The sequence below is a fragment of the Ranitomeya variabilis genome, chromosome 5, assembly GCF_051348905.1.
Source record: "Ranitomeya variabilis isolate aRanVar5 chromosome 5, aRanVar5.hap1, whole genome shotgun sequence".
Taxonomy (NCBI): Eukaryota; Metazoa; Chordata; class Amphibia; order Anura; family Dendrobatidae; genus Ranitomeya; species Ranitomeya variabilis.
The window spans coordinates 446,912,514-446,934,227 of NC_135236.1; the positions used below are offsets into that span (position 1 = coordinate 446,912,514).

The following is a 21,714-nucleotide window of genomic DNA, read 5'->3' on the forward strand; positions in this document are numbered from 1 at the left end:
GGGTGAGGGGCGCTACTTGGTCCAGGTTGCTTCTGAGAGTGTAATTGTAGTGGTGTACAGCCAGATCAGGACAGGAAATAGAGGAAATTGGGGACAGTGATGAGTGTAGGGAGTCTGAAAGTGTATGAGGGTTAATGGCTTGTAGATTGCTGAGTGAATGGTAGGTAGGACTGTGCTGGGGTGGGTGAGGATTTGTGAGTGTGAAGGAGAGAATGTTGTGGTCAGAGAGGGGAAGGAGTGAGTTATCCAGGTAGGAGATTGAACAGAGTCAGACAAAGACCAGTTCAAAGGTGTTACCATCCTTATGTGTCTCAGAGGTTGAGCGCTGTGAGAGGCTGAGAGAAGTGGTTAGTGATAGAAGCTGGGATGCAATTGTGGATGTGGGGCTGTTGATGGGGATGTTGAAGTCTCCCAGGATAAGGGTAGGGAGTTCTGAAGACATAAAGTGGGGACAACGTTACTTTAATGAGTCCACTGGGGTGATGTTATGGCAGCTAAGATGGTATAGCTTTCCACAGGTGAAGCTGGGTCTCCAGGGCTCCTGGTTTGTAAGTGGAGATGGTGGATAGTGCAGAAAGAAACAGAGGACACAGGTTTGCAGTCTCTTTACCTGGTTTACTGAAGACTTCAGGCAGCCACAGTCCAGGGTTCCGGATTACAGGTACAGGCAGGGTCTGGCCGGCTTGGAAGCGAGTTGAGAGTCCCCTTTACCAGGTGGAGTTAGAAGACTTCCTACTAGCGCTGTGGTGTAGTCCCTTGCTGCCTGTGGCTTCTGTCAAGGTCCTCATTTTTCTCTCTGTCCTCAAAGATGGGACATTAACCCATATGACAGGTGGATCGAGCCTTTTTACATGGCTTCTATCACGACCCGGGCTCTGCGCCACTTTGTCTCCAGGTGTTAGGGCGGACAGGTGATGTGTAATCCAGCTGTCCTGCCGGTTTCTGCTGTAAGTCTTGGAGTCCCTCACAACCTCGGTCTTCTGGCTACTGGTGTCTGCGCTCTGTAGGGAGGTAGTCCAGTCCCAGCTGTCCTCCCCAGTTCTCACTCTCCTGCGCTTCAGTTTTCCAACACGCTCTCTACAAATTGTTCGGCTTTCTCCTTCTCTTTCTCTAGGAGCTGCAGCACTTTTCGTGGCTGCACGGCCCCTCAACTTCCTTCTCCTCTGTCACTCTGACAGGAACGCTCTCTCAGACTGGCTGACTTTCCCTCCAGACCACAATATATATAGGGGAGCCACCCACCAGCTGGATCAGCTCCCCCTTCTGGCCTGGAGTGTGAACATGTTGTATGCTTGTGTGTACCTGATAGAAAAGATCCTTCCTCGCTTCCAAGTGTGACATCACTTTTCCCTGAGGAAAGCAATGCTACTGTGACAACCAGGAACCTGAGGTGTCACACGTGCGACCCCACACAAATGCTTGCACCTCTAAGAATGATCTAAATTTATAGGTCCCCAGTACCGGGAGAGGAGAGCTGGATTATGAGAGCTTGTTAGTTATAAATTAGCGACAGCTGCTCAACACATCCTGGTGTGGAGAAGATGATCAAAGACGCAGTCCTGATTACATCTCTATACTATAGCACCTCTTCTGAGATAACATCTACAGAGATTCTCCCCCTGGATCCAAAACAGTAAGTACTGGGAACCATGTAACTTTTGAATTCTAGCAAAGGAGTTGAATGACATGATTACTATTCAGGCTGCTTGCTGACATTGAATGGAGTGAAAAGACATACAAGGTAGTTAAGTTCAGCGGTTGAATGGCATGATTACTATTCAGGCTGCTTGCTGACATTGAATGGAGTGAAAAGACATACAAGGTAGTTAAGTTCAGAGGTTGAATGTCATGATTACCATTCAGGCTGCTTGCTGACATTGAATGGAGTGAACAGACATACAAGGTAGTTAAGTTCAGAGGTTGAATGGCATGATTACCATTCAGGCTGCTTGCTGACATTGAATGGAGTGAAAAGACATGCAAGGTAGTTCAGTTCAGAGGTTGAATTACATGATTACCTATGTGAAGAGAGAAGAGAGAAGATGGATGTTAATTCCTTGCCATGGAGTAACTGCAAAGGACAGAGAGCTCAACGCATAACAGCACTTAAAAATATTTCAATAGAGGAAGCTAGTTTGATCAAAATGGAAAAGAGATGCACAAAAGAGAAGTACACAATACAATGTATATTAGCCACTGAAATGCAACAGCCAAGTGGCAAACACCATCAGGAGGCACCTTGATGCGCGTTATGTCTATTTTCTTAGAATGGGTGAAGAAGATAGACGATATGTATGTCAAGGGGTCTCCTGATGGTGTTTGCATCTTGGGTATTATCAAATACAAATATAACAAAATTACAAAATGCCTAGAATTGGAACAAGAAGGAACAAAAAGTTATCTGCTGGTTTGGAATCCATTACATCTATTCCTATGCTTAGAATATAGGTGACCTGTTGTAATAAGTTGCACTGGGAAGTCAAATTTATAGCATGCTCTTGGCTGAGCGCTGCATTTCCTTGGTTTCGCAGTGAGTATGTGTTTTAGTTTCCAGGAAATGTACTTAGAATGTAAATGCTTCTATGTAAAAACACTATGTGTGGGTTTTTTTCTGGTTACTTTTTCCCCTGTCAAGTCAATGGAGAAAGAAACTCAGCTGCAGAATATAAAGCAAAAATTACTACATTTCTGTTTTTTTCAGTCAAGATGCAGTGCAGAGTGTACATTAATGAGAAAAAAATGAACTTTTTTGAATTTACCAAATGGCTGCAATGAAACAAAGAGTGAAAATTTTAAAGGGGTCTGAATACTTTCCATACCCACTGTATATAATCAACCAAAAGCTAGGCTAGCACTTGACAAACATAGATGTGCATGTGTTATCCACAGGTCCCAGATCTTGAAAAATGTACCGAACCGTAAAGAAAAAAGACAAACAGAATACTTGAAAAATATATAATATTATAAAAATATATAATATTCATATATGTTACAGTCATGGCCTTAAGTGAACACTTGAATTTTTTCCAGAAAATGAAGTATTTCTCCCAGGAAATTATTAAATTACACGTTTTGTAATACACATATGTATTTCCTTTGTGTGTATTGGAACAACATAAAAAAGCTGAGGAGAAAGAAAGTCAAATTTAACATAATTTCATACAAAACCCCAAAAATGGGCACAGCAAAATTGTTGGCACCTTTCCAAAATTGCTGAAAAACAACTTTGTTTTAAGTTTGTGATGCTCGATAAAACTCACCTGTGGCAAGTAACAAGCGTGGGCAATATGAAAATCACACCTGAAACCAGATAAAAGGGGTTATTTTAACTCAAACTTTGCATGGAACTGTCTGTGGACTTGGGAACCAAAATTGTCTCAAGCTTACAAGCTCATCTTCAAAGATCTTGATGTTCCTTTGTGCATGGTGTGCAACATAATCAAATAGCTTACAATCCATGTCACTGTATCTAATCTGCCTGAACGTGGACAGCAGAGAAAAATTGATGAAAGGCTGCAATGCAGAATGGTCTGGATGGTGGATAAGCAGCCCCAAATAATTTTCCAAGGAAATTCAAGCAATCCTGCATGCTCAGGGTGCATCACTGTCAGCAGAACTATCCGTTGACATTGAAATGAAACACAATGACAGGAGACCCAAGAGAGAGCCCCACTGCTGACACATAGACACTAAAAAGCTAGACTGTAATTTGCCAAAACGTACACAAGTAAGTCAAAATCCTACTAAGAAAGCATCTTGTGGACAGATGAGTCCAAGAGCTTTTAGTAAAGCACATCATTCTACTGTTTGCTGAAAATGGAATGAGGCATACAAAGAAAAGAACACAGTATCTACAGTAAAATATGGTACAAAAAAAACACAGTACCTACAGTCAAATATAGTGAAGGCTGAAAGATGTTTTGGGGTTGTTTTGCTGTCTGTGGCACTGGGTGCCTTAACTCTGTGCAAGGTATCATGAAATCTGAAGATTACCAATGGAACAATTTCAACAGTGCCAACACTTTCAGACATGACTGTAAAATTAGCGTAATGTACTTTGAATGGAATATGATTGTTAAAACTGTAAAAATATTGTTTTTTATTTCTCTTCATTTTTCATTTTTTTACTCCAACATTCCTAATTTCTCTAGTAGTTATTTCCCTAATCCAATGTACACAAGTGGTAGAAAGTAGAAAGTCAGCTTTTTTGCAATGTGAAAATCCACAAATGTTGGCTTGATCAGCTTCTAATGTATGTTTCCAGTGCATGAGTAAAGACTGATGCAGTCCAAAACATGTCGGCTGGACCATAAACACTGGCTCCATAAAGATTTTAAAGGGAACCTGTCACCCCCCCCCAGGCGTTTGAAACTAAAAGAGCCACCTTGTGCAGCAGTAATGCTGCATTCTGACAAGGTGGCTCTTTTAGTTATTGGTGCTGAAACTGCAGAAATAATCCGTTTTGTAATTTGTCCCAAATACCTTGTCTTCAGTCCTGGAGGCAGGCCTTTCCCCCCTGCTGCAGATGCCACACAGCCGTCACTCAAGTCTTCTTGGCGCCGGGCGCCGCCTCCTCAGCGTTGTGTTAAAATGAGCCGGCGCCTGCGCTCTTTTCTCCTGCCTTGGGCAGGCGCAGTGAGCGCTGCCCGTCTGTCCTCATATGCAGTCTAGCTGACTGCGCCTGTGCGGCCGCCCTGCCTGTGAATCCCAGCCCCGCAGTGTCTTCTGATTTATTCACACTGCGGGGCTGGGATCCACAGGCAGGGCGGCCGCACAGGCGCAGTCAGCTGGACTGCATATGAGCACAGAGGATGGGCAGCGATCACTGCGCCTGCTCAAGGCAGGAGAAAAGAGCGCAGGCGCCGGCAGATTTCAAAACAGCGGCGAGGAGGCGGCGCCCGGCGCCAAGAAGATTTGAGTGATGGCTGTGTGGCGTCTGCAGCAGGGGGGAAAGGCCTGCCTCCAGGACTGAAGAAAGATATTTGGGACAAATTACAAAACGGATTATTTCTGCAGTTACAGCACCAATAACTAAAAGAGCCACCTTGTCAGAATGCAGCATTACTGCTGCACAAGGTGGCTCTTTTAGTTTCTAATGGCTGGAGGGGGGTGACAGGTTCCCTTTAATATAGTTTACATGAAGTTGGATGTTTTTATATAGAACTCCCTGGATGGTCGACTATCTGTTTTTCAGTTTGCTATCACACAGTATCTAGGCTTCTGTGCACATGTCAAACTTGACTGTCGAGCTGTTTTTGTATTTTTTTCAGTGCTGTCCTTTTTTAGTTTAGAGGTTGTTTTCCTGGGGCGGAAAAGCAATAAAAATAATTACACGTTTCAATAAATATACAGCTTTCTCGCCGTTCCCATGTTGCCAGTAGGCAAATTAGATTATTTTACTGTTTAACCCCTTTCTGACCTCGGATGGGATAGTACGTCCGAAGTCAGAACCTCTGCTTTTTGTTTTGTTTTGAACAGCAATAGAATCGCGATTCACCCGCCGCTATTAACTAGTTAAATGCCGCTGTCAAACGCTGACAGCGGCATTTAACTAGCGCTTCCGGCCTTTGGACCGGAAATGAGCGCATCGCTGACCCCGTCACATGATTGGGGGTCAGCGATGCATCGGCATAACAACCAGAGGTCTCCTTGAAACCGCTATGGGTGTTGATGCTGGATTGCTATGTGCGCCACCCTGTGGTCGGCGCTCATAGCAATGCAGTAAATCTACTACATAGGAGCGATCTATGCATCGCTCCTATGTAGCAGAGCCGATCGAGTTGTGCCAGCTTCTGGCCTCCCATGGAGGCTATTGAAGCATGGCAAAAGTAAAAAAAAAAGTTTTAAAAAATAATATAAACGTTTAATTCATCCCCCTTTCAACCCATTCAAAATAAAACAATGAAAAAAATAAAATATTGGTATTGCCGCGTTCAGAATCACCCGGTCTATAAAAAAAAAAAGAATTAACCTGATCGCTAGCGAGAAAACAATTTGAAACCTCAGAATTACGTTTTTTTGGTCGCCGCGACATTGCATTAAAATGCAATAACGGGCGATCAAAAGAACTTAGCACCAAAATGGTATCATTAAAAACGCCAGCTTGGCATGCAAAAAATAAGCCCGACTCCAGATCATGAAAAATGAAGACGCTACGGGTATTGGAAAATGGCGCAAATTATTTTTTTTTGCAAAGTTTGGAATTTTGTTTTCACCACAAAGATAAAAAAGAACCTAGACATGTTTGGTGTCTATGAACTCGTAATGACCTGGAGAATCATAATGGCAGGTCAGTTTTAGCATTTAGTAAACCTAGCAAAAAAGCCAAACAAAAAACAAGTGTGGGATTGCACTTTTTTTGCAATTTCACCCCACTTGTATTTTTTTTCTCATTTTCTAGTACATGACATGGTAAAACCAATGATGTCGTTCAAAAGTACAACTCGTCCCACAAAAAGAAGCCATCACATGGCTTATGGCTCTGGGAAGGAGGGGAGTGAAAAACAAAAACACGAAAATACCCCTGGTCATGAAGGGGTTAAAGAAAGTTTCTCCACTGCATAAAATCCCCAAGTATGGCATGTACAAATTACTTTATGTAAATACTAGCTGAAGAGCCCGGCGTTGCCTGGGCATAGTAAATATCTGTGGTTAGTTATAGCACCTCACTTCTCTTATTTTCCCATCACGCCTCTCATTTTCCCCATCACATCTTTCATTTTCCCCCTCACATCTCTCATTTTCTCCCTCACACCTCTCATTTTCCCCCTCACTCCTCTTATTTTCCCCCTCACTCCTCTCATTCCCCCTAACACTTGTCATTTCGACCTCACATCTGTCATTTTCCGATCACTCCACTATTTTCCCTCACTCCTCTCATTTTGCACTCACACCTTTTCATTTTCACCTCACACCTCTCATTTTCACCTCAGTATATACATGTTTGTCATCTCCCTTATATATAGTATACACCTGTATGTCATCTCCTGTATATAGTATATACCTGTATGTCATCTCCCCTGTATATAGTATATACCTGCTGTGTGTCATCTCCCCTGTATATAGTATATACCTGTATGTCATCTCCTCCTATATATAGTATATACCTGTATGTAATCTCCTCCTGTATATAGTATATACCTGTGTGTCATCTCACCTATATATATTATATATCTGTGTGTCATCTCCTCCTGTATATAGTATATACCTGTATGTCATCTCCTCCTATACATAGCATATACCTGTATGTCATCTCCTCCTGTATATACTATATACCTGTAGGTAATCTCCTCCTGTATATAGTATATACCTGTATGCAGGGGTGGGATTCAAATTTTTAACAACAGGTCCTCTAAGTCGCCGGAATTTTGGCCACGCCCATTTTCAATAACCCCGCCCATACTAATAAGCCACGCCCAGTGGCACGATTCATATTTTTGGGAGCAGTTTGTCTCCCTTAATGACAAGAATACGTTATGTATGCATGGGTGGCTCAGGCACTGGCTCATCTCCCATCCCCCCCCCGTATGCGTGGCCCATCGCCGGCGCGGCTCCCCAGTCCCATCTTGTATCATGGCTCCCCGTCCACCGCGGACCTCCTACATGCTCGCCGCCGGCTCCCTTCATCCTCCCTGGCTGCCTGCCTGGAATGATTCATGATTCATCCCGCCGCCCCCCCCCCCCATGCGTGGCTCATCGCCGGCTCCCCGACGCTCCCAGTCCCATCTTGTATCATTCATGGGCATGGCTCCCCGTCCTGGCCGTCCACCGCAGACCTCCTCCTCCCCGCCGGCTCCCCCGTCCTCCCTGGCTGGAATGATTCATACTCACCTGAGTCACCTCACAGGCTCACACACCGCGTAGCAGAGGAACGGAATCCTCCACCTCGCTCTGTCCCTGCGCAGCACTGCACCGTCCTCCTCGTCCTGTGTGAGCGCCGCGGTCAGGTGGTAACGGTCATTTAAGATGATGAATATTCATGAATATTCATCACCTTAATGAGGCGGCACCATGTGACTGCTCACACAGGGCGAGCTGCAGTCGTGCAGTCGCTGAGAGCTAGTGATGGGCAGTCTGGCTCTTTTTGGTGATCCGGCTCTTTCGGCTCCGCTCACTATAAAGAGGCGGCTCTTTCGGCTCGTGAACCGGCTCTTTTTTAAATAAAACTAGATTTTACTCTGTCATCGTTCCCACTCTTTGCCTGTAAAGTGACAGCCTCATGATACACCTGTGTAAGTATCTAGTGAAGCAGTAAAGACTGTTTTTTAGCGTTGCTGTTTCCGCAGATTGTTGGCTCTTGTGAACAGAGCCCGCGCTACTTGGTTGTAGTCCTAAGGCCGGGTTCACACTGCGTTAGCAGCAGCCCGCTCAGCACATATGCTAACTGGCTGCTGTTAACGCAAGTGCCGACGTTACATCGCGCTAGCGCAGATAGAGCATCTTCTAGCTCTATCTGCGCTAGCAGTGACGGACCCGGAAACGCTGCAGCCCGCGGCTCCGGGTCCGTCACTCAATGATGGCATATCCCTAGCGCTCGCCCATTGTGGGTGTGCGCTACTGATGCGTCCGACAATGGAGTCAATGGTGGCCGTAACGGACTGCGTTACACCGCGTTTATGCCGCTGTGTAACGTAGTCCGTCTAACAGACGCCACTAACGCAATGTGAACCCAGCCTAACCTGTATTACTTTGTAATATGTGCCGTTTTTTGTACACGTCCTTTCCGAATTAGCAAGTGCTGTGCTATATGTTGGTGCTGTATAAGATTGTAATTCATAAAAATAAAGGCATGCTGCAAGCACTGTGCTAAGGCTACTTTCACACTAGTGTCGGTACGGGGCCATCGCTATGCGTCGGCCCGATGTACTGACGCACGTTGTGAAAGAAATGAACAACGTGGGCAGCGGATGCAGTTTTTCAATGCATCCGTTGCCCATTGTAAGGTCTGGGGAGGAGGGGGCGCAGTCGAAAATGGCAGATGTGACGCACAAAAAAAGTTACATGGAACTTTTTTGTGCCGACGGTCCACCAAAACACAACGCATTTGTCGCACGATGGATGCGACGTGTGGCCTTACATCGCAATGCGTCGCTAATAAAAGTCTATGGAGAAAAAACGCATCGTGCAGATAATTCTGCAGGATGCGTTTTTTCTCCAAAACAACGCTAGTGTGAAAGTAGCCTTACACGCACACTGTATACGCACACTGTACACACACTACACACACATACACTGTATACATACACAATGTATACACTGCACACACACTGTGCAAAGCATACGGAATAGTAAACTCAGTTTATTTCAACACAACGTGGAACAGAAATGTATAATTGCTACTATACCATCAACTCCTGCTGGTGGTGCACAGCACTACAAATCCCAGCAAGTCAAACAGAATATGGCACTGCAACCCTAGTTACATACCAACTTTATTAACAGTTAAGTTACAGTAAATATGATTGAGGTAGTATTACAGATAGAACAAGTTTAAAGAGATTGTCCATGACTAACATTGATGGCCTGGCCTTAGGGTACCGTTACACTAAATGATTTACCAACGATCACGACCAGCGATACGACCTGGCCGTGATCGTTGGTAAGTCGTTGTATGGTCGCTGGGGAGCTGTCACACAGACAGCTCTCCAGCGACCAACAATGCCGAAGTCCCCAGGTAACCAGGGTAAACATCGGGTTACTAAGTGCAGGGCCGCGCTTAGTAACCCGATATTTACCCTGGTTACCATTGTAAATGTAAAAAAAACAAATACTACATACTTACATTGTGATGTCTGTCATGTCCCCCGCCGGCGGCTTCCCGCACTGACTGTCAGTGCCGGCCGTAAAGCACAGCACAGCAGTGACGTCACCGCTGTGCTCTGCTTTTACTTTACGGCCGGCGCTCACAGTCAGTGCGGGAAGCAGACACCGGGGGACGTGACAGACATCAGAAGGTGAGTGTTTTTTTTTTTTTTTTACATTTACAATGGCAACCAGGGTAAACATCGGGTTACTAAGCGCGGCCCTGCGCTTAGTAACCCGATGTTTACCCTGGTTACAAGCGAACACATCGCTGGATCGGTGTCACACACAACGATCCAGCGATGACAGCGGGAGATCCAGCGACGAAAGAAAGTTCCAAACGATCTGCTACGACGTACGATTCTGATCGGTCCCAGATCGCTGCTGCGTGTCAGACACAGCGATATCGTATGGATATCGCTGGAACGTCACGGATCGTGCCGTCGTAGCGACCAAAGTGCCACTGTGAGACGGTACCCTTACTGTAGGTGATCAATGTGGCGAGACGCTGCAGAGAAGCGAGTGCAGCCCCAGCCTCCTGTGATGCCACGTGTGAGACCACCTCAAATGAAACCGTGCACTCTGAACTACGCAAAACAAATCCCCCAAACTATACGGTGGAATTGCTTCCCCACCTTCATTTTACCTCACTGTGAACTTTTTTTTTCCTGGTTTTTCCAGGACATTATATGGTAAAATGGGCTCATTCAGAACTAAAACTTGTCCTGCAAAAAAAGAAACACAAAACCCCAAGCCCTTACAAAGGCTCCTGAAAGGTGTGGCAGAAAAAGAACAATAGCTGCAACATGAAGGGGTTAATCACCATGATTTGCAGATATTTTGGGTGCATTACAAAGGTTGCAAAAGTGTAAAGACAAGAAGAGCTGCAGAGTGTCAGATAATTGGAGATGGCACAGAACTGCAGCCGTTATTAGAGGGAGCTGATAATAACAGCATGGCCACCTCTCCAGCACAAGCCTGGCCTGACGGGAGGCTACAGGCTGCACAGCTGCGGTACTTGTGTGAGGTGAGTGCCCGGGTGCTGAGGGGAACAATACAGCGACACTTCAACCGCACCGGCTGTGCCTTCCTAGGGAGTGGGGACTGATTTTGTGATCACATCACTGGACTCACCGGCATTTCTTTACACTCCACAGACTCCACATCTCCCTCTCTCCTGTCTGCTCCTCCCACATGAGTCACAGTCACACTCACTGAGCTCGCTGAATCTGATAGGCTGCAGGTGCCAGACAAGGAAGGAAAAAAAAAGACTCGGTTCACTCACGCTGGCAGATAGAAATTTTAGTAAACGGCTGCCCCGTACCGGGTCGTACCGGCTGAATCCCACCCCTGCCTGTATGTCATCTCCTCCTGTATGTAGTATGTACCTGTATGCCATCTCCTCCTCTATATAGTATATACCTGTGTGTCATCTCTCCTGTATGGTAGTGTGTGGCGCATTTTGTGTGTGTGTTCATATCCCCGTGGTGGTGTGGTGATTATCCCATGTCCGGGGCCCCACCTTAGCAACTGTACAGAATATACTCTTTGGCGCCATCGCTCTCATTCTTTAAGTCCCCCTTGTTTACATCTGGCAGCTGTTAATTTGCCTCCAACACTTTTCCTTTCATTTTTTTCCCCATTATGTAGATAGGGGCAAAATTGTTTGGTGAATCGGAAAGCGCGGGGTTAAAATTTCACCTCACAACATAGCCTATGACGCTCTCGGGGTCCAGACGTGTGACTGTGCAAAATTTTGTGCCTGTAGCTGCGACGCCTCCAACACTTTTCCTTTCACTTTTTCCCCATTATGTAGATAGGGGCAAAATTGTTTGGTGAATTGGAAAAAGAGTAACTACTAGGCTGTTAACCTGGATGCTGTGCATTGCCATAGTGTGAACAGCGCCCCATACAAGTCTTTATTGTACATTAATATACCAAGCAACCACCCCCTCCATGGATTGGTAGGCCGTGAGTGGTTGCCTCATCGGTATTCTTGCACCCGTGTTACCGCGATCTTATGGGTCCACTATATCCAGCTAGTGCATTTGTTTGGAGGCCTGGGCAGGTAAGGATCTCTGCCTTTTTGCTGCATTTTTGTAAATCTCTCAGTATAAAAATCGTTTATGATTGAAGTAGATAATTTAGAGAAAATAAAGACTTTTCATGTGACTCAGATACATACACACTGCGACTAATTAATACATGAACTCCAATATTGCTGCAAACGTTAAACACACAAGGTACAGTGGGCAAAAGAAGTATTTGATACAGATACATTGTCGATTTTGCCAGCTTTCCCACCTACAAAGAATAGCCAGGTCTGTCATTTTTATCGTAGGTACACTTCAACTGTGAGAGACAGAATCTAAAAATAAAAGCCAGAAAATCCCATTGTATGATTTCTACAGAATGAATACGTCCCTATTCTTTCTTTCTCTTTTTCACGTGAGGAGCAGATTCTTAAGGTGGACCTAATCCTGTTCAGTGTAGCTACCAGTGTGGGGAGCTGTAATAAGCAGGCAGGCTGCCGGATGCTTCATCTACACTGACTCCACAGCACACATGCTGCACACTAGTCTGATGCAATCCTTTGTCTGTTCAGTAGAGTGCACATATTCACTTGGCCGGCTGGCTCCTACTCATCTCCCCATCCAGACCAGATTGTGATACAGGAATCTACCTTTGGATGTACTGCCCGGTCATCCCTATCGGACCAGCTGCACTGCTCCAGGACCCAGGTAACACCCATTCTCACCATGCTTTCACCCTCAACATCTATGTGACCAAATGTCTCGACCTTGTTCTTAGTGCCTAGCGGCAAGTACCTTCTTGTGCTCGGACAAAATTTATTAACCGGATTTTATATATATGTATATATATATATATATATATATATATATATATATATATATATACAAGTTTCCATGGTGCAAATACAATAAGGCGGCAAGTCATGATGTGCAGTGTAGAAGTCTCGCTGTCAGCCCTGTGTAAACAGCAGCACGCTGACATCCCATGATTGCTCTATTGAATGGATGCCGGATGGAGCTGTCCTTCAGTCATTCATTGCAGGGCACCAGGACTTGTGCTGTCACTGGACGCGTCCTTTATAAATTGTGCATTCTAGTCCGTCATTGAACTCAATATCTTGCATTTCCCTCCCTTTCCGCCCATTTCCCTCCATTTTAGAGGCTTTCAATAAGCATATATTTAACGCTTATACAATAGGATTATAACAAGTGACCTAGAATATAGTCACGTTGTGATGTCTGAGGCTTTAGACATATGATGATGACATACATCATAAAGGGAAACGTCCTCATCCTCTGACATAGCCTAAGCATGCAGCTGACATGCGAATTGATGGAGGGTCATTTGTTTCATTCATTGGAGGAACAGAAGGAAGCTGCATGTGGCTATGACGAGCGGTGCCCTTTAACAATGTGCTGCTCTCACATGATATTGTGCAGTCACAATGTATTCATTACGGTTGGAGGTGAGACTGACGTCACAAGCACAATGCCATGAATATACACGTCCCCCCGGGCATTTGTCACAGAATTCTCTACAGACAGCATCATGGTAGCAGCTGGGTTATTCAACAGCATTCTTCACTTATTTTCTATTTTCTAACAAATCAGCCATAATTTAAAGGGGAAATTCCATTTACTAAATGACTACTAGGAAGTGACGTTTGAGGAAGGCAAGTTTTTATCCACCATAATCCTCTCTGATCACGCAGTATAATCTAAGCTACAGATCTGTAAGCAAAGGAAGAACGGGCAGAAGGCTTTGTATAGTGTCTAACAATATTCACATGTACAGTAATAGATGTAAAAAAAAAATACAACTGTAGCTGGGAGAAAAAATTGGGGCACAATTATTATCAAAGGTGAGACTTTTGTGGCATAAGTTGTGTTAAATTTTAGGTTGTTTCTGACGGGTTCTACACTTTAAAAGTGTCTAGACAACTGTCTGTCTGTGCTCGTGAGTGTGTTTATATGTGTGTGTGTTTATATGTCTGTCTGTGTGTGTTTAGGTGTCTGTGTATGTGTGTGACCAGGGGCGGACACTGACAGCTTGAGGCCCCTGTGCAAGAAATGTGTCTGGGCCCCCCTCCTTTTATGGCAACAAAGTTATATATATAAGTTTTTGTTGTTTTTATAATATATATGGAGCGCCCCCAAAGGCCATGGGGTACTCGGGCCAGATTGAACAGTTCTTAAAGGGGATGTGGTCGCGGCAGCTGTGACACGGTACGTGGCCCTGGGCATCCAAATAAAGGTGAAATAAAGTTTATGGAAAAGGGAATTTGTTCGTGACGCCACCTGTGGTACTCGGCAATAAAGGTGTTAACCAACGCTGCTCCAGAGTCCACTGGGGCTGATGGTGATGCAGCAGAGTTGGTACAGCTCTCCACAGATAGAGCTAAACCCCAGGGCAACTGAATGAATAGATGATGAGATGATGGTGGTTGTGGTAGGCCGGGCAGGTATTGTAGAAATAATGCAAAGACACAGTAAGGTGCAGTTTCCATTTTTACTCACAGTTCTCCAGTCCACAAATGCTAGCCAGATGCTGTGTTCTCCAGGTCAGTGGTCCAGCAAACTCCCAGGTAGATTGGGATGCACCTTTCCAGGACTCCTTTCATATGCCTTTCTCTGGCCGTCTCACTACACTGGCTTTTCACTTCTCCTGCCCAGCACCTAACCCAAAGTGTCCGAAGCCAGCAGCCACAAACCTTGTCGGGCGACGTTCTCTGAGTCCCCTGGATTCTATATGGTTGCCTTTTTGGCGAAGTATGGAAGTATGGGTGGATGTGGCTGTGCTTCTTGCAAAAGCCACAGCCTCTGGTTTCTTAGCTGAACTTGAAGTATTCCACTAAGTTGGGGCCAGTCCCCTAACTGCAACCTGGTCCCTCCATGTCTGGATACGGGCCCCATGGGTGGCTTCTGCCCCTAGGAACTCTTCTGTCCTTCTGGGAGCTTCCTTCTGTCTCTCCATTTCAAGTCTCTCTTCGGGCTGTCAGGAGCTGCAGACCCTCACATCTGCTCAGCTCCACTTCTCTCACAATTTCTCTCTCTGACTCCCTCTGACAGGGAGCCTCTTTCTGCACGTCTTACTCCATTCAGCTCCTCTCACCATCTCTCTCACTTCCTAATTAGCTCCTCCCCTACTCTACTTTCCCTACCTACTCCCCAACACCTTTTCCTGCCCAGCCTGGCAGGTGGCCATCCTCCCTAAGGGTACACTCAGATGCCCCAACTGAACTAGTGTGTGTTGGATGTGAGTGTTAGAGTCCAGGGTAGTGCTCTCTCCCTTACCTGAGAGTGGGATACCACACCTCTGGGTGAGGTGCAGTATCTCTGTGGCGACTGGACCCCAGGGGCGCCACATATATATAGCCACACACACTTACATGTGTATATATATTACATAGTCTCCTTTATTATGTATATTGCCGTCCCTTATTATACAGTGCCCTCTCTTGTTATATACAGTGGAGTCCCATACATATAAGATTATATAGAGCCATTTTTTATTACATATCATCCTGTCTTGTTAGCTCTATAATGCAATGATGGCTGATGGAGCTTGGGAAAGCTTCTTTTCTAACGGAGGAGCTGATGGACTGGTCGTCTGGTCACCTGCTCCTCCATCAGCAGTCATTTTATATCTAAAAAGAGAGGGGACTATGTAATAAAAGAGGGCGCTGTGATTAACAAAATTAACAAGAATACACTATGTAAGAGACAGCACTGTACATAACAGCAGAGGAAGCTATATAATAAGGGATGGCAGCATATATAACTAGAGAAGATGGTCTGTAATAAGGGACGATGTTATACATAATAAAAGAGGAAATTATGTAACTATGGATGGTGTTATACAGAATTAGTGAGTACACTATATACTAAGGAACTGAGTTATGCATAATAAGTATGTACACTCTATATTAAGGGACTGTGTTAGGCTAAGTACACATTTGCGTTTGGCAGCCCTGCGTAGGGCTGTGTACTTTTTCTCTTCATATCCGCACAGCTGCGCATGCGTCCTGCATACCTATCCTTAACATTGGGTACGCAGGGACATGCTTTGTCAGCGGGCATGTCTTGCTTACCCAATGTTAAAGATAGGTACGCAGGACGCATGCAGAAGTAGGCAGACCTAAACGCAAATGGGTGGAGCTTCAGGGAGGAAGTACGCAGCCGTCTATAAAGCCACGGTACACAAGTGTGAACATAGCCTTAGACAGAATAAGCCATAATAATGTCTTCCTCCACCTCCCCCTGTTCCTAAGTCCATTATAAGTCCCTCTTCATCCCATCTCAATCCCCCATACCCCTCATTGTCCTTCTCCCCCACATCCCATTATTGTCCTCTCCCCCACCCCATCATTGCCCTCTTCACCACCTCCATCATTGCCTTCTCCACCACCACTACCATTGCTTTCTCCCCACCACCCCATATTATTGCCCATTCCACCACCACCATCATTTCCTCCTCCCCATCATTGTCTTTTCCCCCACCACTACCATCATTGCCCATTCCACCACCTCCATCATTTCTTTCTCCCCTACCACCCTCATTATTTCCCTTTCCACCCCCACCATCATTGCATTCTCCCCCAACACCCCATCATTGTTCTTTCCACCACCTCCATCATTGCTTTCCCCCACCACCTCATCATTTCCCTTTCCACCACCCCATCATTGCCCTCTCCATCACCCCAATCATTGCCCTTTCCACCACCTCTATCACAACCTTCTCCTCCACCACCCCCATCATTGCCTCCTTCCCCACCACTCCCATTATTGTCTTTTCCACTACCACCATCATTGCCTTTTCCCCCACCACCCCATCATTGCCCATTCCACCACCTCCATCATTTCATCCTCCCCCACCATCCTCATCATTGCCCTTTCCACCACATCCATCATTTCCTCCTCCCCCACCATCATAGCCCTTTCCACCACCACCACCATCATTGTCCTTTCCACCACCACCATCCTTGCCCATTCCACCACCTCCATCATTCCCCCCTCCACCACCATCATTGTCCTTTCCACCACCACCATTCTTGCCCATTCGACCACCTCCATCATTTCCTCCCCGCTCCACCACCATCATTGTCCTTTACACCAACACCATCCTTGCCCATGCCACCACCGCCATCATTTCCTCCCCCTCCATCCCCCATTATTGGCCTTTCCACCACTTCCATCATTGCCTTCTCCCCCACCACCATCATTGCCCATTCCACCACCTCCATCTTTTCTTTCTCCCCTACCACCCCCATCATTGCCCATTCCACCACCTCCATCATTTCCTCCTCCCCACCATCCCCATCCTTGCCCATTCCACCACTTCCATAATTTCCTGCTCCCCCACCATCCCTATCATTGCCCTCTCCATCACCCCATCATTGCCTTCTCCCCATCAGTCCCATCATTGCCCTCTCCTCCCCTACACACACACAGCACCATTCACTTCTCTGCACATTCCCCTGCAATGCTACACATGCACACACACCCACAACACACACACGTGCTACGCATGCACACACACAGCACCATCTCACCTCTCCGCACGGTCTGCTGCAGCATCATCGTCACCTTCCTCTCTCTGGCACAGGAAGCGCAGGCAGGAAGCAGGACAGATCTCTGCAGCTCCTCTGCGATTTTCTCTTGCAGGCAGTGGAGCTGCAGGGATCGCTCCCTGCCTGCCGCACATGAGGGCAATCTGGCCAGGGGCCCCCTGGAGCCTCGGGGCCGGATAAACAGGCCAGATTGCCCTCATTATTAGCCATCCTGCAGGGGCCCCCCAGAGCCTCTGGGGGCCCCGATGCAGCCACACAGGCTGCACATGGGGTATGTCCGCCCATGTGTGTGACTGCCTGTGTTTGTGTATGGTTTATATGTGTGTGTCTGTCTGTGTTTTTCTGTGACTGCCTGTCTCTATGTGTGTGTCTGTCTGTGATTGTGTTTGTGTGTCGCTGAGTGTGCCTGTGCTTGTGTTTGACTGTGTCTGTGAAACTGTGCGTGTGTATCTGTGTGTTAATGAGTGTGTGTGTGTGTGTATATATATATATATATATATATATATATATATATGTATACATATATATATAGGTAGGTTTTTTTGTGCTAGTTATAAAAGTTGAGGTTGTTGGAGCTGCACAACTATTTAGCAAAGAATAGGTAGACCTAACCATATGTGCAGTCATGCCCAAAAGTGTTGGCACCCTTTAAATTGTTCCAGAAGATGAAGTATTTTTCCCAGAAAATAATGCAGTTATGCATGTTTTGTTATACACATGTTTATTGTGTTTGTGTGCACTGAAACAACACAAAAAACAGAGATGAAAGACAAATTGGACATAATTTCACAGAAAACCCCCAAAATGGGACAATATTGTTGGCACACTTAATTTAATATTTGGTTGCAGTCCTTTGGAATAAATAACTGCAATCAATCACTTCCTATAACCATCAACAAGCTTCTTACACCTCTCAACTGCAATTTTAGACCACTCTTGAGCAAATTTCTCTCATATATGAAGGGTGCCTTCTCCCAAAAGTGTTCAATGGGATTTAGATCTGGACTCATTGCTTGACACTTCAGAACTCTCCAGAGCATCTATTTCTGGGTACTTCTTGAAATATGTTTTGGGTCATTGTCCTGCCATTGTGACCCAAAATCCTTTGGAAGTCATCAGATTTCATGATGTCTTGCACACAGTCAAGGCACCCAGTGCCAGAAGCAGCAAAACAACTCCAAGACATCTTTTAGCCTCCATCATATTTAATGGTAGGAACTGTGTTCTATTCTTTGTAGGCCTCATTCCATTTTCGATAAACAGTAGAATGATGTGCTTTGCCAAAAAAGCTATATCTTGGTCTCATCTGTCCACAAGACACTATCCAAGAAAGATTTTGGCTTAGGTATTTTTTGGCAAACTGCAGTCTAGTTTTTTTATGTCTCTGGGTCAGCAGTGGGCTCCTATTGGGTCTCCTGCCATAATGTTTTATTTTATTCAAATGTCGACGGATTATTCACATTGACAATGATGCATCCTGAGCTTGCAGGACAGCATGAAATTCTTTGGAACTTGATTGAGGCTGCTTAAACACTATCTGGACTATCCTGCTTTGCAACCGTTCATCAATATTTCTCTGACATCCACGTTCAAGGAGATTAGCTATAGTGCCATGGGCTACAAACGTTTTAGTTATGTTGTGCATGGCGGACAAAGAAGCACCGAGATCTCTGGAGATGGACTTGTAACCTTGAGATTGTTGATATTTTTTAACAGTTTGGGATCTCAAGTCCTCAGACAGTTCTCTTCTGCTCTTTCTGTTCTCCATGCTTAGTGTGGCACACACAGACACACAATGCTAAAATTAAGTCAACTTCTCGAATTTTTATCTAGTTTCAGGTGTATTTTTCTTATTGCCCACATCTGTTAATTGCCACAAGTGAGTTTTAACGAGCATCACATGCTTGAAACAAAGCTGTTTTTCCACAATTTTAGAAAAGGTGCCAATAATTTTGTTCAGTCCATTTTGGGGTTTTGTGTGAAATGATGTCTAATTTACCTTTTTTTATCTGTTAGTTTATACACACATGGGAAATAAACATGTGTTTAACAAATCATGCATAATTGCAATAATTTTCCGGGAGAAATACTTAATGTTCTGGAACAATTTTAACCACTTAACCCCCTGAGCTTTTTTCGGTTTTGCGTTTTCGTTTTTTGCTCCCCTTCTCAGAGCCATAACTTTTTTATTTTTCCATCAATATGGCCTTGTGAGGGCTTGTTTTTTGTGTGACAAGTTGTACTTTTGATAGACACCATGGGTTTTACCATATCGTGTAACAGAAAACGGGAAAAAAATTCCAAGTGTGGTGAAATTGCAAAAATAGTGCAATCCGACAATTGTTTTTTGTTTGGCTTTTTTACTGGGTTCACTAAATGCTAAAACTGACCTGCCATTATGATTCTCCAGACAAGTTCATAGACACCAAACATGTCTAGGTTATTTTTAATCTAAGTGGTGAAAAAAAATTCCAAACTTTGTTAAAAAAAAAAAAATGCGCCATTTTCCAATACCTGTAGCGTCTCCATTTTTCGTGATCTGGGGTTGGGTGAGGGCTTATTTTTTGCATGCTGAGCTGACATTTTTAATGATACCATTTTGGTGCAGATAATATCTTTTGATAGCCATTATTGCATTTTAAGGCAATGTCACGGCCACCAAAAAAACGTAATTCTGGCATTTTGACTTTTTTTCTCACTACGCCGTTTAGCGATCAGGTTAATCCTTTTTTATTGATTGATCGGGCGATTCTGAACACGAAAATACCAATTAAGTGTATGTTTGATTTTTTTTTTACTCGTTTTATTTTGAATGGGGCAATGGGGCTAGAGGGGGGTGATTTGTACTTTTATTTGTTTTTTTATTTTTTTTTAAATATTTTCAATAGCCTCTATGGAAGACTAGAAGCTGCCACAACCCAATCACCTCTGCTACATTGAGGCAATGATCAGATCATCTCTATATAGCAAAATTACTCACTTGCTATGAGCGCCAACCACTGGATGGCGATCACAGCAAGCCGACACTGACAACCATAGAGGTCTCCAGGAGACCTCCGGTTGTCATGCCAACACACCGGTGACACATGATCAAGTGACATGGGTCACCTGTGGGCGAATTTTCAGCGCGATTGCTAGAAGCGCTTGTTAAATGCCGCTGTCAGTGTTTGACAGCGGCATTTATATGGTTATTAGCCACGGGTGGATCGCGATTCTACCCGCGGCTATTGCGGGCACATGTCAGCTGTTCAAAACAGGTGACATGTCCCGGGAAAGATGTGGGCTCCGGAGGTGAGGGAGGGAGTCCGACATCGGCATAAATATACGCCCGATGTCGGAAAGGGGTTAAGGTACCAACACTTTTGGCCATGACTGTATATTACAATTGAATAACGCAACTAGCGTAGCAGTTTGACCACTTAGGACATATTTAAACATAGGTAGGACCAATAATGAACTGTGTGATTTTAATATGCACTTTAACATATGATTTGCACTACCTACTCCTAGTTTAAACTTAACAATGAAAGATTATGTTTTATTTTGAATTGGGTAAAATAGAATTATTTGGCAATTGGCTAATGGATTAAAAAACAAATGTGTGTTTGTCAGTGTGTGTTTGTTTATGTGTATGTGTGCATATTTATACATAAAAAAAATATTAAATATAATACAAAAAAGTAGGTAAATAAAAAATTGATTCTTAGCATAAAATATATTGGTTTAAACCGTAAACTTTAAAATAAGTTAGTGAAAAATATATATTTACATTGTGACTTTTCAAAATGTTGAAATCTCTTTTTTTAACATGATCCTAATATACTAGTAGAGACTTAGGGTTGTCCATAAAATATTGTATTGAACTGAGTTCTGGTTGCCCTGAAACCCCTCTTCTAAAAAGAAGTCAGACAGGTGTGGAAGATGTTGTGGAGTTTGTTCTTTACTCACTGTTCCTTCAGGAGTTCTTCCTACCTCTCTGTCCATGGGACTGGTCTGGCTGTAGCTTCAGACAAAACAGGAGACCTTTTGTACGGGTTAAGCATATGGCTCTTTTAACATTTTGATGGTCTGATGATGTACAGAAAAAAAAAATCGGACTTGTGTCCTACTTTGGTCTGATTTGCGGACTAAACTCGTCCACTCTAACTAATGTGTTTGCATTTCGTATAGACAGCGCACAAATGACATCTATATCAAACTTTAAAATAGAGTCTTACTCTATTCATGGTTTTAAAGGGTTTTTAAAGGGTTTGTCAGCTCAAACCCTATTGATGACCTAGGATAGGTCATCGATATCAGATTGGAGGAGT

The 21,714-nt window shown here is 44.5% G+C and overlaps 1 protein-coding gene across 1 annotated transcript in view; it reads left to right on the plus strand.

The window, feature by feature from the left end:
• Positions 1-12,342: 12,342 nt before the first annotated feature.
• SLC38A1 (solute carrier family 38 member 1) overlaps positions 12,343-21,714 on the plus strand; it is a 110,410-nt gene continuing 101,038 nt past the window's right edge. Inside the window, exon 1 of the mRNA XM_077265392.1 lies at positions 12,343-12,542. The gene's annotated coding sequence lies outside the window, so the exon portion shown is untranslated. The remainder of the gene's footprint in view (positions 12,543-21,714) is intronic.